Source organism: Euphorbia lathyris, chromosome 3 (assembly GCF_963576675.1).
Source record: "Euphorbia lathyris chromosome 3, ddEupLath1.1, whole genome shotgun sequence".
Classification (NCBI taxonomy): Eukaryota; Viridiplantae; Streptophyta; class Magnoliopsida; order Malpighiales; family Euphorbiaceae; genus Euphorbia; species Euphorbia lathyris.
In genome coordinates, this window is record NC_088912.1 from 64872260 (window position 1) to 64883288 (window position 11029).

Consider the following 11029-nt stretch of genomic DNA (forward strand, 5'->3'; position numbering starts at 1 on the left):
TCGCGAGTGGTGGAAAGTGGGAAGGTTAGGGGTATTATGGGATAGTCACACAAAATCAGTCTAGATATGCAGTAGGTTGAGTAAATGGGTTAAATATGTAAATGAACCTCCAATTTGACCTAGTTTTGTAATTTTCCCAAAAGTTAATTACACTCTACAAGTTAATTAGGAAACCATTACTTTGAACTCTTAATTTATAACTTTAATTTTTTTTAATAAATAAAGATAGATGGAAAAAAATCTATCTATCTGGATAGAGTTTAATTTTTTTTTATTGCGACTAAAATATCCATCATTGTTTACTCGAAATACATACTGTTATCACTTGTCTATATTCTTTAATCATAATTAATTATCATTAAATATTTATGATTAAGTGGTTTTCCAATGATATAATTAATAATTACAACTTCAAACATTAATTACCATAGAATATGTATTATACATTCATAAAGCCCTAATATGTGGAACTCCTTCCCTGCGGTGATATCTCATCGCAGCTAGGGTTTCCGGCCTCTGTGGTGATCTCGATACCGGCGGCTGTCCGGAGTAAGAGCAAACAATGGTAGAAGGAATTGAGAAACAGTGGAGTAGAATGAGATTGACTGAAGTGGAGGACGAAACTGTTTCAATAGAGAACGAAGTGGAGGGACTGACTATAGACAATTCGAGGAAGGTAATCGGCAGGCTGCTGTCATCAAAGCCTCCGAATATTAGAGCCATGGCTAACGCTTTTAACGCGATATGGAAAACACAGAAAGGCTTCAAAATCAATGAAAGTGGAGATGGCCTTTTTGTAATTGAATTCCAATCCGCAGTGGATAAAGGGAAAATACTTGCTGAGTCTCCTTGGCATTATGACAGGCACCTTGTGGTGCTGGCGGACATGGAAGGAATATCCCAAATCTCAAAAATCGATATGAACAAATGTGAGTTCTGGGTAAGAATGGTGGACGTACCCCTAGACTGGAGAACAAGTGGCCTAACTGCTAAGCTGGCTGGGAGAATCAGAGAGGTTATTGACATTGACGAAGAGAACATGGAGATGACGACCAAATATGTGCGGGTGCGGATCCGTTTGGATATAATTAAACCACTACTCAGAGGGATGAAAGTGCAACATACTAAGAACGAAATCATCTGGATTTCGCTTAAATACGAGAAATTACCTAACTTCTGTTATCGATGCGGAATTCTCGGACATGGCTATGAGGACTGTGATGAAGCACGGGCTCAGGAGGAATCACATGAGTGGCCGTATGATCCAAGTTTGAGAGCAACCCCTGCAAGGATCCGTGTATACAGCTGTGGATTCCAAGAAAGGAAAGACAGCAGAAACAGCCAAAGTAGAGACGAATCTGGTCGAACCCGACACCATGCTGCACGAAAACTATTTGAGGAAGAATCAGAGGGCAGCACCAACAGAAGTGCAGCAGTTGGGAAACAGTTTGTTCAATCTATGAAGCTGACAGCGGCAAATAAGAATAACACGAGGGGATCCAGTATGGAAGTTGAAAGTGAGAAGGAAATGGAGAAGAAGGACTCGGATAACAGGAGTAGTGGAATGGGAACAGGCTCAAGAGAGAATGGGAACACAGAAATAGATGGGGTACAAACGTCAGCCATAAAAATTCAGAGTAACAGCATCCTGATAGGAGTCGAGGAAACAGAAGTGATACCAGGCACATGCCAGAATCAAAATAAGAGTTTTAAGTTTAAACGCGCGGCAAGACAAGTGCACAAAATGGCTGCGGCTAGTGAAGGAGTTATGGGATCAGATCCACAAAAAAGGAAGAGAGACAGGCTACTAGAATCTGGGGAACCAAAAGGAGTCACAGACCAGAAAAAATCAAAGAATGAACAGCAGGACCAGAGGGTGGGTGCCGTTGATCGGGCCCATCCTACAGGATGAAAATACTAAGTTGGAATGTCCAGGGCCTGGGTAATGCCTGGACGTTCCGTGCACTGAAACAATTGATAAATAGAAATTGCCCGGATGTGTTTTTTCTCATGGAATCTAGACTGAGGAAAAATGATAGCAGTAGACTTTTTCACTGTTTTAGTAATTTTAATTTATTTATTATTGACCCTATGGGTCAGAGTGGTGGTATTATTTTGGGATGGAATAAAGAGCTAGATCTGAGCATTTTGAATTACTCGAATCACTGTATTTACTTTACTGTGCACTTGAATAACCTGAGTTGGAGGAACTTAGCAGTGTATGGATGGCCGGAAAAGCAAAATAAAAAGCTAACCTGGGATCTCATCAATTACTTCGGCCCCCTTGACACAATGCCGCTAGTATGCTTTGGAGATTTCAATGAAATCCTATGGACGTCGGAGAAAAAAGGAGGTTTAACACGGGATAACACGAAGATGCAATGCTTTCAGAATTGTTTGGAGCAATGTAATCTGGTGGATATCGAAAGCTCTAGGGCGCTGTACACATGGCATAATAACCGGTCGGGTGGAGACGCCATTTAGGAATGCTTGGACCGATTCACTGCGACAACTGAGTGGATCGCTTCCTTCCCTAACCTTGATATAAAAGTCCTCCCGCGGATAGCGTCTGATCACAACCCTTTGTTACTTGATTCAAATGGTTTAGCAACGGGTAATCGACGGAACCGACAGTTTCGTTTTGAGGCGTTTTGGACAGCAGATGACAGCTGCAAGGAATTGATTGCTGCGAATTGGAATGAACGAAGAGGCGAGCACCGCTGTATCCAGACGAAATTAGCAGAAGTTGCTAAAGCATTGACAGTATGGAACAGAGGTAAATACGGCGATACTCGGAAGAGAATTGCGGCTGAAATTCAGCAGCTCGAAAATGTGCAAAGGTAGGCAGACCCTCGTCTTCGTGACAATGAGCATGCCTTGTTCAATTCGATCAAGAAACTGCAAGAGATAGAGGAAGCAAAATGGAAGCAACGATCCAGAATTGATTGGCTCAGACTGGGTGACCGCAACACATCATTCTTCCATGCCAAGGCTTCAGCGAGACGGAGAAGGAATTTGATCAGGCGGATCAAGAATCTGGATGGGGCTTGGGTTGAGGGTGATGAGGCTGTGAGGGACGTGGTAGTGAATTACTTTCAGACACTTTTCACTAGCTCTCGCCCAGCAGATATGGAACGATTTATTGCGGCGGTCAGCAATCAAATATCAACTGAACAACAGCAACAATTAACGCAGCAGTATACCAGGGAGGAGATCACCACGGCAATCAAACAGATTAACCCGACCAAAGCCCCAGGGCCAGACGATATGTCATCTCTCTTTTTTCAATCATACTGGGACATAATTGGAAATGATGTTATTGATTTAGTGTTGGATGTGCTGGTATCTGGTAAGATGTCGGAGAAATTAAACCACACGCTAGTAGCCTTGATTCCGAAAGTTAAAGCGCCTCAGGCTATGAAGGATCTCCGCCCTATTGCCCTGTGCAATGTACTTTACAAGCTTATTTCCAAAGTAATTGCTAATAGATTGAAACTGGTCCTCCCCAGTGTTATCAGTGATACTCAATCTACCTTTGTGCCTGAGCGAAGCATAGCGGATAATGCTATTATTGGCTTTGAAGCCTTTTATAGTATGAAAACAAGGATTAAAGGTAATAGGGGGAATTTTGCACTGAAACTGGACATGAGCAAGGCCTATGACCGTGTTGAATGGAGCTTTCTACAAAAAGTAATGGAGAAAATGTTGTTTTTTCCTCACTTTATTAAGCCGATAATGATGTGTGCTTCCTCGGTCTCGTTAGCTTATCTGATAAATGGCCAACCACAAGGGTTCATCAAACCGAGTAGGGGCTTACGACAAGGGGATCCCATATCCCCCTACCTCTTCATTATTTGTGCAGAAGCATTTTCTGCAAACATCAGAAAAGCAGAATTGGATGGCAGATTACATGGAGTTAAGACTAGTTGTGACGGACCCAGTATTACTCACCTTTTCTTTGCAGATGATTCTTTAATCTTTGGAAGAGCAAATTCAATGGAAATTGGGGTAATTAAGGGCATCCTTGAGGAATATGAGAGGGTGTCAGGGCAAATGATTAACCTTGACAAGTCAGAAGTCTTCTACAGTAGCGGGGTGCCTGAAATGAGGAGAGCGAAACTGTCCGGATTGCTTAATGTTAGAGAAACAGGAGCCTTTCCGCGGTACCTTGGGATACCAACCCTCATTGGGAGATCCCGGAGAGAAGTCTTCTCTTCAATCAAAGAACGAATCTGTCGAAAATTGAAAGGCTGGGAGGAACGGAAACTATCAGTGGGCGGAAGAGAGGTACTTATCAAATCTATGATCCAATCAATTCCCACCTATATTATGTCATGTTTTTTGCTTCCTGATTACTTCTACAAGGAAATTCAGAATGCTATTAGCCGCTTCTGGTGGGGTGGGACGGCAAGCAAACAACCGATATACTGGGTGGCCTGGGACAATGCATGTAAATCCAAATTCGAAGGTGGCCTGGGATTCCGGAATATGAAATCCTTTAATTTAGCCTTGTTGTCAAAGCAGTGCTGGAGGCTTCTGAGCAATCCGAACTCCCTGTGTGCTAGAGTTCTTAAAGCAAAGTATTTCCCACATCATAACTTTCTGGATGCCCCGAAACGCACGGGACCGAGTTACTTCTGGAGGGGAGTATTGAAAGCAAGAGAGATATTCTACAAAGGGATTTACTGGAGAGTGGGAAATGGGCTAAATATTAGTATCTGGTCGGATTCCTGGGTCCCAACGCTTAACGCCCGGCACCCGTTGACCTCCCTAGTTGAACCTCGACCAATCCTTATGCAAGAGCTAATTGATTACCCGAATTGCTGCTGGAACCGTGAGGCTCTAAAACAAGTGTTCCACGCTGATGATGTAATGGAGATCCTCAAAATCAATATTAGCTTCCGCTTGCCGGCTGACAGATGGTATTAGGGTCTTACAAACTCAGGAACATTCTCTGTCAAGTCATGCTACCACCTTGCAGAAAGTGTTAGGCCCTCTGACGGAAACCAAGGTCCCAGCTGTCCATGAAACTAGATTTACAAGAGGATTTGGAGCCTAAACCTGCCTGCTAAGATTAAGCACTTTGTCTGGAAGATAGCCCGGAACAAGATGTCGACGGGGGAAGCATTGGCAAAGCGAGGAATCACTAATTCCCCGGGCTGCTACTGCTGCAATAACGGGATTGAAGATGTTGCTCACTGCATTTTACGATGTCAATTCGCAAAAGAGGTATGGCGTGCTGCTGATATTCCTGCCCGTGTCGACAAAATAAAAGCTGATGACATGGTGGTCTGGCTAGAAAACGTTTATGAGCAACTACGAATTGAGGAGGTTGAGGTCGTGATGGTCATAAGCTAGTGGTTATGGTATAGACGGAATGTATGGAGAAATGAGAAAGTATGGATCCCATCCGATATGGTAGTGATGAAAGCCAAGCAGTTCCTCACTGATTGGAGCCAAACAAGAACGACGCACAGAAACCGATCAGCTAATAACGGAGGCTGTCGTGATGAAACTCTTGACCCTAAAAAATCTTGGTGTCGCCCCCCGCCTGGTGTAACAAAAATCAATTGTGACGCCTCTATGGGGGATAATGACCGGGATTGCAGGGTCGGGTTAATCGCGAGAGACTCGGAAGCTTCGGTTATGGCGTCTGCTGGCATACCAATCGGGCCAAACTCCACAGTTGCTGATGCTGAAGCAAGGGCGATCCTCGAGGCGCTGATATGGGCACGGGACTGTGCTTTTCGGGATATTATAACTGAATCCGATGCTAAAGTGGTGATTGACTCAATTAATGCTCACGTCCTCCCGAACTCGGCTCTACAGGAAACACTCATTGATATACGCACCCTGGCTGTAGGATTCAATGGTTGCACCTTCGTATACGTCCCTAGAAATAGTAATTGTGTGGCTCACGAGATAGCTCGATGGGCTAAGAGATATACGGACCCAATCTATTTGATAGAAGAGGCCCCGGCCTCTGTTTGGAAACTCTTATGTAATGACTTTGCAGACTCTGCATTCTATTGAAAGTGAGCTTTACTTCAAAAAAAAAAAAACATTAATTACCATGATTTCTTTTTTATTTTTATTTTTCTTTAAGTTTTTTTTTTGTTTTTATTAACTCAAATAACATGTATCTTTTTATATAAAAAATCCAAACAGTATTAAAAGAGTTTCCACCCTTTCTGATCCTCCTATCTATCTTTCTTCTCTCCTTTTAGAGGACAGAGTTGGGGTTAGCTTTCCTAGGCTGATCCTAGGTTAGCTTTTGTCTCGGTGTTGGTTTGTTTTCTTTCCTGTTTCTACCAAAAAAAAAGAGTTTGTTTACTCAATTTTATATCCAACTTTTGTTTTGTAGGTTCAAAACTACGTAGCTTGTGAACAGGGGCAGAACGAAGATTTCGAATAAGCCGTGGCTCAAATATTATAATAACTAAATTTTCATAATGATAATAACTCAATTTTATAAATTTGGCAATCTTGCTTTTAGGATTTTTTTAGAGATGCAAAATTACATTTTGAAAAATTAATAAATAAAAAAAAGAGAAAAGTTATTGAACAAACATGAAACTAGCATTAGCAATAGTCATGATACATATAATTTATAGGGAGTAACTTAGAATTTATTCTCTCATTTATGAGACTCAAAATTTACAAACATTAATCAATTTTAGTGACGTGGTGAAAACATAAGTAAACACCTTAAAAATCAAAATACATATAAAAATAAAGTAAATAGCCATATTTCTCTACATATAAGAAGTAATTCTATTTGACTCATTGTTTTTTATAAACATATAAGAAGTAATTCTATTTGACTCATTCTATTTAGGAGTGTGGCTTCTTACGGGAAACCGGAGGGGGGCTGGGACTGGGCGGAGCTTCAGAACTTGATCCCGAACTCTGCTTTGCTGCGGCTGGCCTCCGTGATGGTATTTCCTGAGAGTGATAAAAGTGATGTCTGGCGCTGGAAGCTTTCTACCTCGGGTTTATTCAGTGTCAAATCCGCCTTCGCTGCTGCCCAAAGTTGCGAGAGAGACCCACAAAATGCTAATTGGAAGAGGGTTTGGAGCTTACCTGTGCCAGATAAGTTGAAGTTCTTCTGCTGGCTCCTGCTTCACGATGCGGTTCTTTCTAACGGAACGCGTGCTACTAGGCACCTGTGCACTGATGTGGAGTGCGGGACTTGTGGGCTTGCGGAAACAACGATCCACTTGGTTAGAGATTGCGATGGGGTGGCGGCCTTTTGGCGCTCGGTTGTTCCAGCGGAAAATTGGGGTTATTTTTTCTCTCTTGAGCTAAGAGAATGGATCTCTGCTGGGTTGATGAACCAGACTAGATGGAGAAATATTGACTGGAATGTCATGTTTGTTACCACGGTTTGGTGGATTTGGAGATGGAGGTGCTCCGCCATTTTTGATGATGACTTCTTGAGCTGTCAGAATAAAACGGAATTCATTTTTGGGAAAGCTAGAGAGAGCCGGGATGCGTTTATTGATGAGCAACGGTGGAGGGAGAAGCCAGTGAGGGAAGTTCTTGTGGGTTGGAAGCTGTCGGGGTCAGGCTGGATTAAGTTTAATAGTGATGGAGCTTGTAAAGGGCAGGTGGGTTTCGCGGCTGCGGGTGGTGTCGCTCGGGATGATAAGGGTGGCTGGCTCGGCGGTTTTGCTGCTAATCTTGGGATTTGTTCAGCGCTACTAGCGGAGTTATGGGGGCTTTACTTTGGTTTGAAATATGCTTGGGATAGAAGCTACCGCAGGCTGATATTCGAGATGGATTCACTAACCGTGGTGAATTTGGTCAATAATGGTACTGAGCATAGGCACAGCTTTTACTGGCTAATAGTTGAATGCCAAAATCTTATTTGTCAGGATTGGGAGGTCAGACTTACTCATGTTTTACGCGAGGGAAACCGAGCCGCGGATTGGATGGCGAGCTACGCAGGAACGTTAACTTTGGGTCTTCACGAGTGTGAGGTGCCTCCTGCAGGCATCCAAGATATTCTTTTTTCTGATCTTTGTGGTACTTGTCTCCCTAGGATGACCAGTAGCACTTAGTCGTTGTTTTTTGCCTCGGGGTCTTTGCCCCTCCCTGTTAATCAAAAAAAAAAAAATTACACCCTTTAATAAGTTTGACTTCAATTAACACAAACTAATCCTTTTGAACAGCTTCACAACATCATAACTTCACCACAATCTTCGAATCATGGCTATCATCCGGACTCTCTAGCTTCACCATTGCTTCATATGTCATCAAGTTCCTGATTACAACAATTGAGTAAGAATTAAGAGTAAAGATCGGCCTGTCTAAAATTGATAAACCTGATGCCAACTCCTCCAAATAAGTTAACTTCAGATGGAATTGTTCCAAGAAGTTGGTAAATTTTACCCCAGATTGATCCTCTTGATTGGTGTTAATAAATTGAATGAGGGAATCACACGATTAATACATTCTCATTAAAATTAACTTACTAACTATTACATTTTTGGGCTAATTACAAATCTAGCCCAATTAAGAAGGGTCATTTACATATCTAACACACTTTGCTTCCATCTTACCAAATTAGACCATTTCATCCATTTTGGACAAAATTACCCTTAGTTCTATTGATCGATGGATCTGCTCCTGCTTCTTCTTCTTCCGCTTCATCTTCTTCATCTTCTTCTTCTTCTTCTTCGGTTCATCTTCTTCGATTTATGATATCAATCGTTAGCGATTTTTGAGATTTTTGAAGTATTATGTTCAATTTCCCGCAGAAATTGTATGTTTTTAGCTTATACGCTTGCTTTTCTCGCTGGTCTTGCCTCTTTCTTCATCTGTAATGGTATCATTTCAATTTTCCACAATTTTCCTCCATTGTTGTCGCATTTGTGACGAAATTTGTCACATTTCGTCACAAATGCGACAATAGTTGTCGCATTTCATCGCAAATGCGACAATACTTGTCGCAGATGCGACAATTCTTGTCGCATTTGTGACGAATTCGTCACATCTACGACAAGAGTTGTCGCATTTGCGACGAAATGCGACAACTGTTGTCTCATTTGTGACGAAATGCGATAAATTTCGTCACAAATGCGACAACAATGGAGGAAAATGGTGGAAAATATAGAAAATTGAAACGATACCATTACAGATGAAGAAAGAAGCAAAACCAACGAGAAAAGCAGGTGTATAAGCTAAAAACATACAATTTAATACTTCAAAAATATCAAAAATCACTAACGATTGATATCAAAAATCGATCCATCGATCAATAGAACTAAGGGTAATTTTATCCAAAGTGGATGAAATGGTCTAATTTGGTAAAATGGAAGCAACGTGGGTTATATATATAAATGACCCCTCTTAGTTGGGCTAGATTTGTAATTAGCCCTACATTTTTATATTATTCTAGGTGTGCTCATCAAGCAAACTTGATGGTTAAGAAAATAAAAGGACAAGACAAGTGTCCAAATCTGAGCCCTATGATGATCTTGATTAAATGGATGGTGTTGATTTGTTTGAGGATTGATTGGATGAAGGAGGGACTATCATAAGGAGATGGACTTCTTCTAGAATGTGCTATCATTGGGGAAAAGACCAAGATGCCCTTATTTGTTGTGCATTCACCGAATTGCCCTTGTAACTCAAAGATCAACTTTGATTTCTTTATTTACGGAAGATAGTCATTGAGTTCATTTTGTCAGGGTCATTTACTTCCCTCTTTCTCCTGGAAACTCAAGAGTCTCCTTCTTCTTCTCCCTTTCAAAACTTCCTCTGTAACTAATCTTCTTCTTCTTCTATGGATATTTGTTTTGATAAGTTTGATACCCTCCCTCAAACTATGCTTGGCATAAATTCCTCAAGCCTAGTTTGCTAATTAAAAACCTCAGTTGCGGCGAATGTTGAGCTTTCGTGAAGAGGTCCGCTAATTGCAAAGCGGAGGGAATCGGCATCAAACGAACGAGGCCAGCTTGAATGCGTTCTCGAATCATATGACAATCAATGTCTATGTGTTTCGTCCGTTCGTGGAACACCGGATTCTGGGCTATATGCATGGCTGAAGTATTATCGCAAAACAAAAGAGATGCCGCCGATGGTGGCGTTTTCATGTCTCGCAAGAGATTCACCAGCCAGTGAAGCTCGCAAGACATTGAAGCCATGGCCCTATATTTCGATTCCGATGAAGATCTGAAGATGGTGTTCTGTTTCTTCGATCTCTAGGAGATTAGAGCCGATCCGAGAAAAACGGCATATCCGGTGACTGATTTTCGTGTCTCATGGCAAGTGGCCCAATCCGAGTCCGTGAAGGCCTGTAGTTGTAGATCGTTGTATGCAGGGAAAAACAAACCCAGGCCAATCGTCCCTTTGAGGTAATGTAGCACTCTCTCTGCTCTATTTTGGTCTTCCATGGTTGGTTGCATGAGATGTTGGGATAGCTGGTTCACTATATAGGTGATGTCTGGTCTTATATGTGTGAGATAGAGTAATTTCCCTATCAACTGCCTGTATGATGTGTTTTATGGAAGAATTTTGCTATTTTGGCTTGGATTGTAATTTGGTAAGGCCGGGGATGAGGCTGGTTTGCAGTCGATGAATCCCATGTCTTGTATTAGTTCTAATACATATTTTCTTTGTGACATGTGGAGCCCCTGACTGTTGCGGGAGAACTCGAAGCCTAAGAAAGAGTGTATTATTCCGAGATCGTTGATGGTAAATGCATCATTCAGGTGTTTCTTGGCCAAGTTGATCATTTGCATGTCATTTCCTGCGAGAACCACATCATCCACATATATTAGCAACATGGTTACCTGCTCTATATCTCCCTTCATGAATAACGATGGGTATGCGACCGACTGAGTGAAGCCTATCTCCTTGAAGGTGGCCGTAAGCTTGGCATTCCACTGCCTGCCCGCTTGTCTAAGCCCATAAAAAGCCTTATTGAGTTTGCACACTTACCGTGGGTGTTGTGAAGTCATCCCTGGTGGCATTGTCATGTAGACATCTTCGTTTAACTCCCCATGTAAGTAGGCATTGTCTA